The following is a 16,540-nucleotide window of genomic DNA, read 5'->3' as shown; positions in this document are numbered from 1 at the left end:
AAGAGGTGTGAGGGATTCAATTCACCAGGAAACAGCAGCAACACTGAAGTGAAGAAAAGGTCAGAGAGATTTTTATTCTCCACAGGCTCCTAATATCCTTCATGATCTCGTGAGTATCTAGAGCCAGTATGATTTAGTGGTTAAGAGCAGCAGCTTCTAATCTGGTGAGCTCTGTTTTGATTCCCCACTCTTTCACACATGCAGCCAGCTGGGTGGCCTTTGCTAGTCGCAGCCCTGATAGTACTGTTCTTCTAATGTTGTGATGTGAATCTGTCTCCTTTTTTCATATCAAACTGAGCTGATATATAAGTTTGTCAATTCTAGCCTGGGAAGTTTGTTGATCTGGGAATGGTGTTCCAGAGAGGATAATCTGGGGATGTTTTCAGCTTGAATCTATGTACTATGATGTTTGCCCTCTGAAGCTTCCATTTTCTTCATGGGAACTGATCTCTGTAGTCTGGAGATAGGGCTGCCCGCTCCAGGATGGGAAATTCCTGGGGATTTGGGGGTGAAGCCTGGGAAGGACATAGACCTCAGTGGGGGACAATGCCACAGAGGGGCCATCATCAAAAGCATCCATTTTCTTCATGGGAACTGATCTCTATAATCTGGAGATAAATTGTAATTAGAGGACATCCTACCAGGAGGCTGGCATCCCTGTTTAGTGATCTGTTTTAATTCCAGGAGAACTCCAGGCCCTACTTGGAGGATGGCAAATCTACAACCAGCGGGAGGGGGCAGGAATATGGCGGGGGGTGCCATCAGTGTGATGTCATTTCTGTGGAAAACCTGGATTTTCTGAAATGATCCTGAGCATCCCAGGAAATAACAGTCGCTCCTTGAAACAAATAACCAGCGGTCCACCCGTTTCAAAGAGACTGTAGGAGACACAATTGGTTAAACTCTTTACAGGAATATCACAAGACAATCCCATTCCTGCAACCCACACAGCCGGCCAAATGCCATGTCAGCAAGGCCCTATCCACCAACAGTGCCCAGGGCTGCTGATCCAAAAGTCACCATAACCTTTGGATGCCTCATCATGGGGGCAACCACCTGGCCTCAGCTTGGCCTCTGTCCAGGGATCAGTCTGCATGATTTGCTAGGTGTGCATTTTCTCTTTCTGGTGCCAATCCACCATTTAAAAAATACAAAAGAATCCAGCAAATTTACAGTCCAGTAATTGGCAGCTGGAGTGCACAATCAAGCCTAGCAGATTAACCGTTTAAGTTGTAAATCAGGTATGTGATTTGCTCGGTTTGTGTAATTGTTTGAACTGTTAATTTTGGAGCAGCAAAATGGCACTCAAAAGAAACCAATTGAAGAGGGAACAGATTGCACCCAGTGCTAAAGATGGTATTAAAATAGCTACTCTAAACTCCTTTCCGATAGCTCTAAATTAATACCAAATATGATCTCATTATTGCAAACTATGGAATTGTTGTGTTCCAAAAAGAGAACTTTATTCATTTAGCACACATAGATCTAGCTTTTGTTGTTGTTGTTGTTGTAGGAATGCATGTTTCTGTCAGAGAAAGGTCTTTTTCTACATCCAGACAGCAAGCTGAAGGGCTCTTCATTAGCCCAAGCAACAATCTGGGTAGGGGTCCCAAGTTGGAGTAGGGAAATACTTGGACTATTTGTGCACGAGGAATCTGGACAGCCTCTGGTTGCTGGTGGGTTTTAGAGTCCCCTCCACATGACGTTGTCTGCATCCTCAGGCTGTCCAGGGTCTGGCTCACATTTTGCCCAGATTTGCCTTGGGATGAGGGAAATCACAAAACGTGGATTTGCCACTTTTTATCTCACATCCCATCAATGAGCAACCAGAGGCAAGCCCATATGCAGGCGGAAAGGCGTGATAGTCTCTGCTGTGTTGTCCTGCCCTCACACTTGCCTTCCCCTCTCCATTTCCTGCTCCAAGAAGTTTTTTTTAAATGGCGCAGTCCATGTTACTGCTGGACTGCAAAGAGACTTTATCAAAGGTAAAATAAAATCTTCTGTAAAGTGTCCATGGCCTTTTTGGGATCAGGCAGGCAAAACAGTCCTGTTTTTGTTTTCTGGTGGTGGGGAATGAATGGAGAAAGAGGGGGGAGTGCGTGATGATCAGCCAAGCATCTGTGCATTTTATTAAGTCCATTGTTTACACAAAATCACTCTTTGGGATCCAGTTACCATTTCCAGCCTCTCATAAATCTACCCAGATATAGAGTCTGAAACACCATGAATCCCAAAGGGAGGGGGAGGGGTGCTGTATCATTGTGATATTTCTCCATAGCAACACTTGGATTTGTGGATGGTTTTTTGTTTGTTTGTTTTTTAGACGTTTTTAGACTCTGCTGTCTCTAATACTCCCCCTCCCTCAAGAAATGAGAGTTCTGCTATGCTTGGCTCCCCACCCTGCTCTGGGCTTTCTCAATCGAGTCCAGAAAACTTTCTGTTTCAATTGGGGGGGGGGGGAGATAGAGGAAGACTAGAGTTCAAATTGATCTGAATTCAGCAGAATCTACATTGGAAAAAAATTAAGTGCAAAATCAGCCCTTGTTTTCCCTTGCAGCCTTGTCAGGAGGCAAAAAGCCATGATGAGACAGAGGGTAAATGTGGGAGGGGTGTCCCGTGAGGAGTTGTAAACTACACATTTGCAAGCAGGAAGCAGCACAAGGTTTGTGCCTTCATGCTGAAAAGGTCTTGGAGATTTGGGGGGGGGGGCTGAGAAGGGGGGGTTTGGGGAGGGGAGGGGAGGGGAGGGGAGAGACCCCTGCAAAATACAATGTGACAGAGCCACCCCTCCAAGGCACCCAATGCCTTCAGGGGAAGTGATCTTGGTCATCTGGAGGTCAATAGTGGAAAATCTCCAGGTGCCATCTGGAGGTTAGCAATGCTAATTTGAGCAAATGAGTAGACAGGAAATGCACTGCCTAACTTCTACAGTGTATATGCTGGCCAGTAAGGACTACCTCCGGGGGGCCTGTTGTGAGGATAAAAGGGAGGTGAAGAGAGCAATGTCAGACGTCAGACACTTTGGGTTCACAGTGGGGAGAAAGGAGAAGTACACAAAGTAAATCAATAAATAAAACTTGGGAAGGTAGAGGGGATACATCATGACGAGGGTTGTGCATGGTGGCGTCCGAATCGGCCATTCCAGGCTGATGCAGCCAGGGCTGTGCCGCGGGGGGAAGGGGAGGTGCGGGTGCCGGTGCACAACTCAGTGCACCCACGCAGGCGTGGAGCTCTTTGCTCACACTCTGGAGTCATTACAGGAAACATAGAATAATAAGAGTTGGAAGGGACCTCCTGAGTCATGTAGTCCAACCCCCTGCACTATGCAGGACACTCACATCCATATCACTCATCCCCTGTCACCTGCCACACCCTTGAACCTTCACAGAATCAGCCTCTCCATCAGACGGCTATCCAGCCTCTGTTAAAAAATTTCCAAAAGACATTGCTTTTAATTTGTAAAGTCTCTTTATAAACGTACATCACATTCAAAGTGCCTTTGTAACGTAAGACTGTTTTGGAAGATCATAGAATCATAGAGTTGGAAGGGGCCATAGAGGCCATCTAGTCCAACCCCCTGCTCAACGCAGGATCAGCCCTAAGCATCCTAAAGCATCCAAGAAAAGTGTGTATCCAACCTTTGCTTGAAGACTGTCAGTGATCCAGATAGTCCTGTAAGCGGAGAAGATATTAATTTCCTTCATCTGGTTCTCTGCATCTCCTTGTTCTTTAATCTGAAGAACTGTCCTTCTGTACTTGATCCCCTCCCCCACAAGTTTCGAATCCTTGAGAGGAGAGGAGATCTTGACCCTGTAGCAAACGATCTCCAGCAGGTGGCGATGTTTGGTGGCTTTTTGCACCATTTCCTCCAAAGACAGCATATTACTGCTTTGATATACAATTGTTTCTCTCCCCCACCCCCATTGAATTGTTCCTGGAAATATTAAGCAAGCTGCATTGTCTAAACTATGTATTTCCAGAAAAGTGTTTCTTTTCTTTGTGTGTGTGAGAGCTTCAGACGCGCACCCGCATAATCATGCACATATCCACAGGTAAATTCCTTTCCCCTTATTAAGAGAGAGCCAGAAATCTTTGAATTGACAAAGGATTAAGTTGCCATGTAACGGCTTGGGGGAGCAAGACAGGCCTCCCTGTCTAAGAGTTTGATGAGGCTTAATTAAGTTTGGTTAAAGAGTGGAGAGTTTCCACATTTCCTTGCCCGAATGGTGCTAGTTGGATGTTACATTTCATATTCCCTTAAAAAGTATTTTCAGCCGTCAGCTTCTAAAGCGGAGGGTAACTGATCATGACACTCTAGATTCTCTGGAATGGTCTTATTTCATTGCAAAACCTATGCTCCTGAGAGTACATCTAACCTACAAATTTATTCCCCTTTGATGTTGTTTTAACTGTCCACTGCTGCAAGTCTGGACATTCAACTTCAATGAAGATGGAGGCACATGACCAAGTTGCATACCTAATTCTAGAGGCAGAATAAACTAATTCAGAAGGGGCACCTTAAAGGCTGATACAATTCATTTTGACACCAACTTTCCTGAGCCAGGACAGACTTGATCAGGTCCCTCTGAGTGTCCATCCATTGATACAGATGCCTTGACCTGGGTGGCCCAGGCTAGCCCAGTCCCAGATCTCAGAAGGTAAGCAGGATCGGCCTTGACTTAAACTCCCAGCCAGAGACAAGACTGGCAATCTGGCTTCCCTGCCCAAAATGTCAGTCTACACAGAACATCAGCCAAACCATCATCCATCATAGCACTCCTCTGCATTTACATTGCCCCTTTCATTAGAGAGGAGGCAGCTTATAAAATCTATTTTAATCTAACTTCTGAATTATGATTTTAATGATTATGAAGAAGAAGAGTTGGTTCTTATATGCCACTTTTCTCTACCCGAAGGAGGCTCAAAGCGTCTCACAGTCGCCTTCCCTTTCCTAGGGTGACCAGATTTTAAGATTTGTAAAGAGGGACACGATTGACCGGGGGGTTGCCAACTTCCAGGCAAAATCTGGAGTTCTGGAATCTCCACTCAAGTCTGCACAGCTTGGAGACACTGAGGGGTTGCCAACCTCCAGGCACAGCCTGGATACCAGCCACTGTGACTGGCCAAAGGTCAGACTAAAACTACCAGACCACAGCAACACAGCCCCCCAAAAAAACAGATATTAAAGTTATTAAAAAGGTATTCACAGTTCAGAATAGCATCTGTTTTGTTAAATCCTTTGCAGGTTTGCTTTTTAAGTGGTGTGCAATTTATATTCTACCTATTACATATACTATATTATGCAGGAGTCTCTGACATAAGAACATGCATTCTGTGAGCAGCTCTCTGCTGTATTTTCTGTTGCTTCAAGCAAATTAAACCAGAGTGTGCATGCACACAGGCATACACACACACACTCACATAGTTGTATGGAACTAATGATTAACACTGACCTAAATTTCCTGCAGCAGTTATTTTAAGATTATGAACTACCTTACAACAGACCCTGACTCTGATGGAGGAACTCTTGCTTTTGCCTGAGGAGTGATGGAAGGAAGGAGAGAAAGCGATGGAAGGAGCAAAAGAAGTCTGTGAGCTCAGGAGAAGGCTAGGGAGACCTGCCATCAAGGGCAGTCATAGAAATTGGAGAATAGGAATCCTTCTCACTTACCAGCCTGGAGTCTAGTAGGAAGCATCATGGTGCTTCCAAGATGCTCTTGGGGTTTCTCAGTCTTTCCCAAACCCGTTGGTTGAAATGTTTGGGGAAAGATCACAACAAAGCCTGGCTGGCACCCAGATGAATGGAAAAGTCTGCCTCTTGTTCACTCCAGCCACTTTTTCTTTTCCTGAGTACCCTGCAGCAGCCATCTTCCACACACTCTGTCACCAGAGAGCTCTTTAAAAAAAGAAACTGGCCATTGACCTTTCATGTTATAACTTGTCTTTAGGTTCTCTGAATTCCCAGCTTGGATTTTTTTTAAAGAAATAAGTCTCTAGTCCCTATTATTCCAGAATGGCTGTGATGTGATGCACGATTTCACACAGGCTTCCATTCATCACAAGGGATGGGGCAGCAGCCCCCACCCCCACCCAGACTGCGCCTCTCCAAGGAGCAGCAGGATTAGAATCCAGTACAGCAATGGGAGGCCTGGAGAGCCTCCAATATGCACCTTTCCTGCAAGCCTTTGTCCCTCTCCATGCCCAGTTTTTATCCTGCCTTTCCTCCAAGGAGCTCAGGGCAGGCTGTGGGCTTCAGCTCCCCTCACCACAACCCCGCGAGGTAGGCGGGGGGGGGAGAAGAGAAGCAGTGTCTCCCCCGTCCCCTTTCTTTCCCCGCCAAGGCATGTGAGGGAGAGGGAGAGCCGCCCGCTTTTCTCTACCCAAAGGAGTCTCTAAGCGGCTTACAGTTGCCTTCCCTTTCCCCTCCCCACAACAGACACCCTGTGAGGTGGGTTAGACTGAGAGAGCCCTGATATTACTGAAGAAGAGTTGGTTCTTATATGCCACTTTTCTCTACCCGAAGGAGGCTCAAAGCGGCTTACAGTCGCCTTCCCTTCCTCTCCCCATAACACACACCCTGTGGGGTGGGTGAGGCTGAGAGAGCCCTGATATCACTGCTCGGTCAGAACAGTTTTTCAATGCCAAGGCGAGCCCAAGGTCACACAGCTGGCTGCATGTGGGGGAGTGCAGAATCAAACCCAGCATGCCAGATTAGAAGTCCACACTCCTAACCACTACACCAAATTGTAATAATGTTCATATGGAATTGTACTGAATTATTATTGCTTATATTTATATGGTGCTACCTACCCTGAGCCTTTGGGAAAGGAGAGTTATTAATAAAGTGTGATGATGAGGATATGCAGAGACACCTCTGTCTCGTCCTTGACTGTTTCCACAGCTATCTTCCCTTTTCCAGCTGGAGAGGGAAGGGTGCCCTTGTTTGCTTCTCACCCGTTCCAGACTGTTGATGTGCAGGGGCCATGAGCTATGTCTAGTGGGTCCGTATAGCACCTCATAGGTGAGAGGTCCCAATACCTAGGCAATTCAATATGGACTTCCAAGTTGGTCTCCAGAATGGGCACCCAAGCTCTCTCAGTGTACTAACATGCAGTCATATAGGGTGAGGGTTCGTCATACCATCCCTTCTGATACTGCTGAATTCTTTTGAGGTTTCCTTGTATGTCCATATGCACCTGGCATAGACATTCCTGCAGGTGCTGCACATATTCACAGACCATTGATCTCTAAGTATCCCGAGAATGCCTCTAGAGAGCCACCCATACACCAGTTCAAATGGAGCATAGCCTGTTGAGGCCTGTGGAGTTTCCTGAATTGCAAAGAGCACCGGGTCTACATACAGGTCCCAGCTGATTGGTTTGTGGTACTGTCGTGGTTCGGTCCTTGGTGGCTTGGGAACCGGACCGAACCCCGCCATCAGAGGCGCCCGCGATCACGGAGATAGGGCATGGTGATCATAGGCAAGCCGGCAGCTGGGCGCCCCACCCGATCGTTGAGGTGGCAATGGCCGCTAAAGAACCTCAATGTCCCCCTCCACCTTTTGACAAGGGCCCGGAGATGGCCCTTTGTTCCAGGAAAATGGGCCATCAGGAACCCCGGAAAACCTCGCATATGTGCATGAGTCATGATTGTATCAGCATGTTCCCTCCGCAAGTACTGGGTGGGGCAATACAGCCTAAGGAGGTGGGTTTTGTATAAAAGGGAGCTTCCACCTGGAGTTCGGTGGAAGCTCTTACTCCATACCAGCGGACTCCACGTTGCTGAAATAAAGCTTGTTCCTGTTGTATCGTTCACCAGGCCTGGCGTGACATTTTCTTCAAAGGGGCACCCTGTTTTTTCAGTTAGCAAGCGGGTCCCCGACATCGTAAGAGCTTCCCACCGAACTCCAGGGTCGGCATCGCATCCGAGCGCTTATCGGGACGGATCCAGAGATGGCGTTTTCAAGCAACGGGGCGGTCTCGACCCCCACGAACCCCGGGAACATGAGTTTAATGTCCCCGGGAGATTTCCTCCGAAAATCGGGGGGCCAGGAGCAGCTGTCCGGGACCCCGAGACCCTCGGCAGCGGCGGCCAAGGGAAGGCGCCGGGCCATGGGGTTCCCAAGCACGGCGGGGAGCGCGCCGAGGTCTGGGGGGTTGGCCCCAACCTGGGACACCCAGCTGAGGCAGGCGCTTCGCCCGGTAAGACCTGAGGAATCCCTAGAGGACCTGCGGCGGGCCATGGCGGACTTGGCCAGGCGCTTGCAGGCAGCAAAAGCCCGTGAGCAAGCTCGGGCCGGGCCCGGAGGGACTGGTAATACAACGGCGGAGGGGATCGCGTCGAGTGAGGACGTCTCCAGCGACGAGGACGAGCCCGGCACTGGTGAGCGGGCCCCGGACCCCGACCCGGAGCAGTTTTCAGTCCCGAGTAGGCGAGACGGCCAGCGGAGAGGCGAGACAGCAGAGGATCTCGGGGGAGCGGGTGAGCCGACGGGGCGGCGAGAGCCGGACCAACGCAGGAGCGACGTGCAAGGCAGGGAGCGGCACGGCGTCGTTGGGCAAGTTGGTAGCCGGTGGAGCGGAGCAGGACGAGACGGCGGACGCCGAGAATCCCGGATCCGGAGGGGGTCGGACTACTCTCCAAAACGTTCCCCCCCAGAGCTTAAGGCGCGTTTCGACGGGACGCCGGACGACCTCCCGCAGTTCCTCCTCCACGCGCTGACGCATGCCCGGAGGTATGGAGACCGGTATGAGGACTCCGAGGACTTGGTCTGGGGGGTGGCCTCGTGTCTCCAGGGCAAGGCGGGTCAGTGGTACCTAGGGTTGGCCGAGCGCGGCGACCCGGCAACTCGGGACCTGCAGGACTTCGTGGTCGCGCTCCGCCGACGATTCCAGGACCCCCAGGCTGAGGACAAGGCAAAGAGTCGGATCAAGGGACTTCGACAGGGTACTAGGGGGGTTATGGACTATATAGACATTTTCCGGAGGGAAGCAGGCAAGGTGTTCTCCTGGAACGAGGAGACCCAAATCGAGTACTTCCGGGAGGGCCTTAACCCGAAGCTCAGGGAATGGGCCGTGATCAAGGGGACGGAAGAAGATCTGTCTACACTGGAGGGGTGGTGTTTTGTGGTCGCCAAGCTGGAAGCCAGCCTGGGTTGGGCCGCCGCACCCCCCCGGGAGGCCAAAGGCGGGTCAGCCGAGGCGCCGAGACCGGGCCCCGACAACTCTCGCCCCAAACGACCCCCGAACCCCGAGCGGGAAAGGAGACGCCGGGAAGGTCTGTGCCTGAAATGCGGGGGGTCAGGACATTTCGCAGCAGCGTGCCAACGGCAAGGGGGGGAGGACCGCGGGCTCTCCCAGGGGGGAGGTGCGACACGCCCCCAGCAGGCACGCCGGGCGGAGGACCTCCGCAACGAACCGGGAAGCGCCCAGGCGACGGGAAACGGCCAGGACCTGCTGTAGACGGCGCCGGGCAGCAGGTCCCGCGGTGCGAGGGAAAACCCCTACAGCATGAGGCGCGACCTCCGAACGTGGTAATCTTAGAGCTCCGGAACCCGGAGAACGGACTAAGTTGGGTAGGGGAGGCTCTTTTGGACTCTGGATGCGACCACAGCATGGTCCACCCCCAGATAGCCCGGGCTTTGGGGCTACCGAAGCGCATTCGGAAGGTTCCCCTGGTTTTCGTCCAGATGGACGGCAGCCCGATTCAGGGGGGACCTTTCGGGGAGGAGGTGGGTCCTATCGCCATCCACATAGGGGACCACCAAGAGCTGCGGTGGCTGATCCAGGTCCCCGTAGCGGGATATCGGGCGGTGTTGGGCCTGGATTGGCTGAAGGAACACAACCCCGTGGTGGACTGGCGGGCGGGGACCCTGAAGTTCGACTTGACGGTGGGTGCACGGCATCGGGTCCCCCACGAGAATTCCAGCCACAAGAGGACGGCGGCGCGTCCCAGGGGAGCGGCGGCGGCACAGCAGGAGATACCAGAGCCCGAGGTCCCGCCAGAGTACCGAGACCTCGCAGCCGTTTTCAGCGAGCGGGAAGCGGACGAGCTACCCCCACACCGCCGCACGGACTGCGCTATCAACATCCCAGAGGGGGCGGTACTACCCAAAGGGCGCATCTACAAGATGAGTGAGGGTGAGCTCAAGGACCTCCGGGAGTTTTTGGGTAAAAATCTGGCCCGAGGTTTCATCCGGCCCGCTTCCAGTCCCATGGGAGCTCCAGTCTTGTTCGTCCGGAAAAAGGATGGGTCCCGACGGCTGTGCCAGGACTACCGGGGCCTCAACGCCATCGCAGCGGGGAACGCTTACCCCCTCCCGCTGATCCCGGATTTGCTGGCCCGGCTGGGCAAAGGGACTCTGTTCACTAAGCTGGACCTAAGGGAGGCGTACTACCGGGTACGCATCCGGGAGGGGGATGAGTGGAAAACAGCGTTTAACTGTCAATTGGGACAATTCGAATTTAAAGTGATGCCGTTCGGTTTAAGCGGGGCACCTGGGGTTTTCATGAGTCTAATTAATGAGGTGTTGCAGGACCTTCTGTTTCAGGGGGTGGTTGTTTATTTGGATGACGTCCTGATCTACAGCCAAGATCCCCAAGAGCACGTGACCCTGGTGAGGGAGGTGTTAAAGCGCCTGCTGGCAAACCACCTATACGTGAAGCTGGCTAAGTGCGAATTCCACCGTCCCTCCCTGGACTATTTGGGCTACCGCATCTCAGCCCAGGGCATAGCTATGGACCCCGAGAAGGTGCAGGCGGTGCTGGCCTGGGAAAGGCCCCGCACCCGGAAACAGCTACAAAGCTTCCTGGGGTTTGCTAACTTTTTTAGAGGCTTCATCCCCAGATACTCCTCCGTAGTGGCTCCCCTCAAGGACTTGCTAGGTACCAAGGGGAGAGGTCCTCGCGCCACGCGGCCCAGCGCAGCGCTCGGCTGGAATGAGAAATCGGAGGCAGCGTTCCTGGCCCTCAAGCAAGCTTTCGCGTCTGAGCCCACGCTACTGCACGTCGACCCAACCCAGCCGATGGTGGTACAAGTCGACGCCAGCGACGCAGCAGCCGGGGCGGTTCTCCTGCAGCGAGACAAGGCGGGACAGCTGAGGCCGGCGGCCTACCTCTCACGAAAATTCGCCGAAACGGAGCGGAACTGGTCTACCTGGGAGAAGGAGGCGTTTGCGATTAAGTTCGCCCTCACCGAATGGCGGCATTGGCTGGAGGAAACAGAGGAGCCGTTCGAGGTCTGGACAGATCACAAGAATCTGGAGGCGCTCCGGCAACCGCGATCCCTGAACGCCAAGCAGATGAGGTGGGCGGAGTTCTTTTCGCGGTACAATTTCAAGCTTGGTCACATCCCCGGCAAAGAAAATTTCCTCGCGGACGCCCTCTCCCGTCTGCCGCATTATGGGGAGGGGTACGCTCCCTGCACCAGGTCCGTGTTTGGTGAGGAGCAGCTGGGACGGGGGGTCGTCACTAGGCGTCGGGCCAGGGAGGAATGGGAGCCCGACCCGGCGACCGCCCCGCTCCGAGACCGCCTAGTGGCAGCCTACGGGACAGACGAGGAGCTGGCTGAGCTCCGGGACTCTTTGATTTTGGACTCCGGTCTCTGGCGGAGGGGGGAGGCTGTTTACGTCCCGGAAGGGCTACGACGGGAAGCCCTCAGCCTCTGCCACGATGCTAAGACCGCCGGGCACTTCGGTTTCGTAAAATCCTGGAAGTTGGCCCGGCGGCGGTTTTGGTGGCCCAGTCTGCGGCGGGACACAAAAGCTTACGTCAGTGGTTGTCCTGTCTGCCTGACCTGCAAGCCGGGGGTTGGCAAGCCGAAAGGTCTGCTGCACCCGCTCGAGGTCCCGACCCGGCCGTGGTCAGTGATCTCCATGGACTTTATAACAGACTTGCCTCCCAGCAAGGGGAAAACGGTGATCTGGGTGGTGGTAGATCTATTTTCCAAACAGGCCCATTTCATTCCTTGCGCCAGTGTCCCCAGTGCTTCACAATTGGCTCGGATGTTCCTGGATCACGTGTTCCGACTGCACGGGCTGCCGGACAAGGTGATTTCCGATCGGGGCTCACAATTCGTATCCCGGTTTTGGCAAGCTTTCCTGCGCCTGTTAGACATCGAGCAAGGGCTGAGCTCCGCTTACCACCCCCAGACGGACGGGCAGACCGAACGGGTTAATCAAGTACTGGAGCAGTACTTGCGGTGTTTCGGTTCCTATCATCAAGACACCTGGGTGCCCCTGCTCCCCCTGGCCGAGTTCGCGTACAACAACGCAGACCACAGCAGCACGGAGATGTCGCCTTTTGCCGTCGTCTACGGGACAGACCTGAGACACTTCCCGGAGCTTGGAGAGGTCCCCGCCCGGGAATCGGCCGACCTTCGCGAGTGGGGGAAGCGTGCCGGGAGCTGCTGGAAGTCGCTGCAGGAGCAGCTCCACAAAGTCAAGGCAGCGCAGAAAGAGGACGCCGACCGGAAGAGACGACCAGCTGAGGAGATCCGACCGGGGGATCGAGTTTACCTTTCCACCCGGAACCTACGGTTGAATTTGCCCAGCAAGAAGCTAGGCCCTCGGTTTTTGGGGCCTTTCGAGGTCTTGGCCCCGATCAACGAAGTTTCGGTCAAGCTCAAGCTCCCCAAGAACCTCCGGCACATCCATCCCGTCTTTCACGTGAGCCTTCTAAAAAAAACTCCGGACGGTGACGTTTGGCACCCCGTGTTTTCCCCGCCAGCGCCCGAGGTCCTGCCGGGGGGGGAGCACCACGAGGTGGCGGATATCCTGGACTCTAGACTCCACAGGGGGAAGTTGCAGTACCTCGTGGAATGGAAGGACTTCGCTTTGGGGGACCGGGAATGGGTCTGGGCAGCGGACGTCCTTGCGCCCCGACTCACTGAACGTTTCCACAAGCGGTATCCTGGCCGTCCCGGGGGGGTGGAGAATGGACCTTTGGGGGGGCAGAATGTCGTGGTTCGGTCCTTGGTGGCTTGGGAACCGGACCGAACCCCGCCATCAGAGGCGCCCGCGATCACGGAGATAGGGCATGGTGATCATAGGCAAGCCGGCAGCTGGGCGCCCCACCCGATCGTTGAGGTGGCAATGGCCGCTAAAGAACCTCAATGTCCCCCTCCACCTTTTGACAAGGGCCCGGAGATGGCCCTTTGTTCCAGGAAAATGGGCCATCAGGAACCCCGGAAAACCTCGCATATGTGCATGAGTCATGATTGTATCAGCATGTTCCCTCCGCAAGTACTGGGTGGGGCAATACAGCCTAAGGAGGTGGGTTTTGTATAAAAGGGAGCTTCCACCTGGAGTTCGGTGGAAGCTCTTACTCCATACCAGCGGACTCCACGTTGCTGAAATAAAGCTTGTTCCTGTTGTATCGTTCACCAGGCCTGGCGTGACGTTTTCTTCAAAGGGGCACCCTGTTTTTTCAGTTAGCAAGCGGGTCCCCGACAGGTACAATAGTTCTCACAATATGTCTTTAATGGTCAGATTTGATCACTCTGCTATCCCATCGGTCTGTAGGTGGTGGACCACTGGGAATATTTGGTGGATATGCAGTATGTTGCATACCTGCTGCACCATCTTGATGGTGAAGGGTGAGCCTAGGTCTGTAAAGATGTCTTTCGGTATCCCCATGAGGCCCTGAGACACCTCAGCACCCTTCATGTTTGACATAGGGAATCACCTCTGGGTATTGGGCTGCATAATCGATGACCAGTAAATACTGGGCTCCTTGACCAGTCCTTGGAAGAGGACCTACGAAGTCCATAGCTATCAGTTAAGATGGTGGTGATAATTGGGAATGGGGACAGAGGGACATGGGGTGAACCTTATTTCGCTGTCTTCTGGCAAACATCACGAGTTACAAAATGTATAAGCATCCCAGGCCACTAACAGCCAAAATAACTGTTTCTGTACCCGGACAAGAATCTTGGGCACCCCCTGGTGCCTGGTCCAGGTGTAGTCCTGGGCGTTCTCCAGCACCTCCCTTTGGTAAGTAGAGGGAGACCAAGAACTGTTGGATCTTGCTCCCCCTCCCTAGCTGGATCCTATTTATTTATTTGTTTGTTTGTTTGTTTGTTTGTTTGTTTATTTATTTATTTATATTTTTATATTGCCCTTCCCTATCAGTTCACTTGCTCTTTTATAACGCATCACTCCCTAGCCCTGGCCTTTTATAGCCCATCACTTGCTCTTTTATAGCTCAAGGACATCGGTGGCTCCATCATTTACTCTATCTCCCCCTCTTCTACTGCCATGTCATGTCAAAGTTTGTTTGGCATCAGTGCTCTGTGCCTCTACAGAGTCAGGATCCAAGGCCCAGGTCCTGATGATTCCAGGGTCATCCACCTCTTCTTTACCAGGGCAGTCTACTTCTAGCACTTCAGAGAATGACTTCAGCTGGAGCAACATCTCAAACTTTGGGAAGCATATCATATGGGAGGGTCTTTACATGGGCCACCTCCATCTTCCAAGTTCACCCAAGGTATGCCACTGGCAAGACAGTGATGGGATGCCTCTTACTGTATCCTTGGAAGTAGACTATTCTGTACAACTGCCAGATGGGTGCCTTTGCCCCTACTAGAGCCTCACTCACCATGGAAGTGGAGTTTCCGCTGTCCACTAACGCATTCAGTTGATCTCCTCCCATTTGGATTGGCACCATGATGGTATTGAGCTGTGGCTGGGGGGTGACTGTATCACAGTTCTCGTCTCTGGGTTCTGCTTCTTCCTGAAACATTGGCAGAGTCTGCACTTACTTTGTTTATTCCACTGTCAATCCTGTTGAATTCAGATTGCTTTGACTCGGATCTTCCTCTCCCCCCCCCCCATTGAAACAGGAAAGTCTTCTGCACGTGGTTAGGGTAGTTCAGAACGAGGGGGGGGCAAGGCTCTTTCTTTCTTTTCTTGAAGGGGGGGGAGAGGAGCCAAGCAGGGAGCCTCTTTCTTTTCTTGGAGGGGGTGTGGGAGAGAATCGAAAAAGGCAGAGAAGGGAGAAAAAATCCAGGACTGACAGAAGTTGAGAGAAATTAGGGGCTTCTCCTTTAAGGCAAGTTTGTCACATGACCCTGTGGCCAATCACGGATTCCCTACCATGGAGGAGAGCCAAGATTCAAAACAGCCTTTAAATATTGAGGGTTAAAAGCACTCTAAGATATCGCACAATAAAGGTAGGGTCACTCCAGATCAATCCTTCTTGCTGCAGAAGGAAATTTTAAATTGCCCCAAATCCAGACGGAAATTGCATTGTGTAGAGGGCAGGGACTGAATCGATCTGGGGCTGGAATAAAAGCTCCGTGCAGTTTACACCATTCTTTGTAGTAGTGTCCCCATTGTTGGCATGTGAAAACAGGGTCCCTTAATGAAGTATCCCAGTACCCTTGATACTGCCATCCCCTTTTCTTAGGAGTCTTCATTATTGAGGGGCTGGGAGTCCCTGACTGACCAGGAGACGTTATGGCCATGCTTGGGATGATCTGGTTGAGCAAGAGCCAACAGCATGCTGCCTCCACTGTTCATTCAAAGGTTTCCAAGAAGGCTTCTGCATCATCTTCTGTGGTCATTTTGGTGAAAGGGAACCAGGTGAGGGTGTCTGGTCACTGGCTGGTACCCAGAATTACCACCCCGAGCCCAGGAATTGGTGTTAAGGCCACCACTGTCTGGCAGAGCTCCTGTGCCATCTTCACGTGACCCTCCTGCTGCTTTTGCCACATCTGAGCTGATGTTTTTAACTGAAGCCAGAAGTTTTTTCAGCATCCTTTTCAGCCACAGAAAAATGGACATTAAAGTGTTGGCATACTTCTTTTGTTCCATCGCTACTCAGCTTGTCCAATTTAATAAATTTGAATTATTTCTGGAGATGGTCATAGAATCATAGAATCATAGAATCATAGAGTTGGAAGGGGCCATACAGGCCATCTAGTCCAACCCCCTGCTCAACGCAGGATTAGCCCTAAGCATCCTAAAGCATCCAAGAAAAGAGTGTATCCAACCTTTGCTTGAAGACTTCCAGTGAGGGGGAGCTCACCACCTCCTTAGGCAGCCTATTCCACTGCTGAACTACTCTGACTGTGAAAAATTATTTTCCTGATATCTAGCCTATATCGTTGTACTTGAAGTTTAAACCCATTACTGCGTGTCCTCTCCTCTGCAGCCAGCAGAAACAGCATCCTGCCCTCCTCCAAGTGACAACCTTTCAAATACTTAAAGAGGGCTATCATGTCCCCTCTCAACCTCCTTTTCTCCAGGCTGAACATTCCCAAGTCCCTCAACCTATCTTCATAGGGCTTGGTCCCTTGGCCCCAGATCATCTTCGTCGCTCCCCTCTGTACCCTTTCAATTTTATCTACGTCCTTCTTGAAGTGAGGCCTCCAGAACTGCACACAGTACTCCAGGTGTGGTCTGACCAGTGCCGTATACAATGGGACTATGACATCTTGTGATTTTGATGTGATGCCCCTGTTGATACAGCCAAAAATGGCATTTGCCTTTTTTACCGCTGCATCACACTGCCTGCTCATGTTTAGTTTACAATCCACAAGT

Source organism: Paroedura picta, chromosome 8 (assembly GCF_049243985.1).
Source record: "Paroedura picta isolate Pp20150507F chromosome 8, Ppicta_v3.0, whole genome shotgun sequence".
NCBI lineage: Eukaryota > Metazoa > Chordata > Lepidosauria > Squamata > Gekkonidae > Paroedura > Paroedura picta.
The sequence above is the reverse complement of the archived record's forward strand: the minus strand, read 5'-3'. Positions refer to the sequence as shown.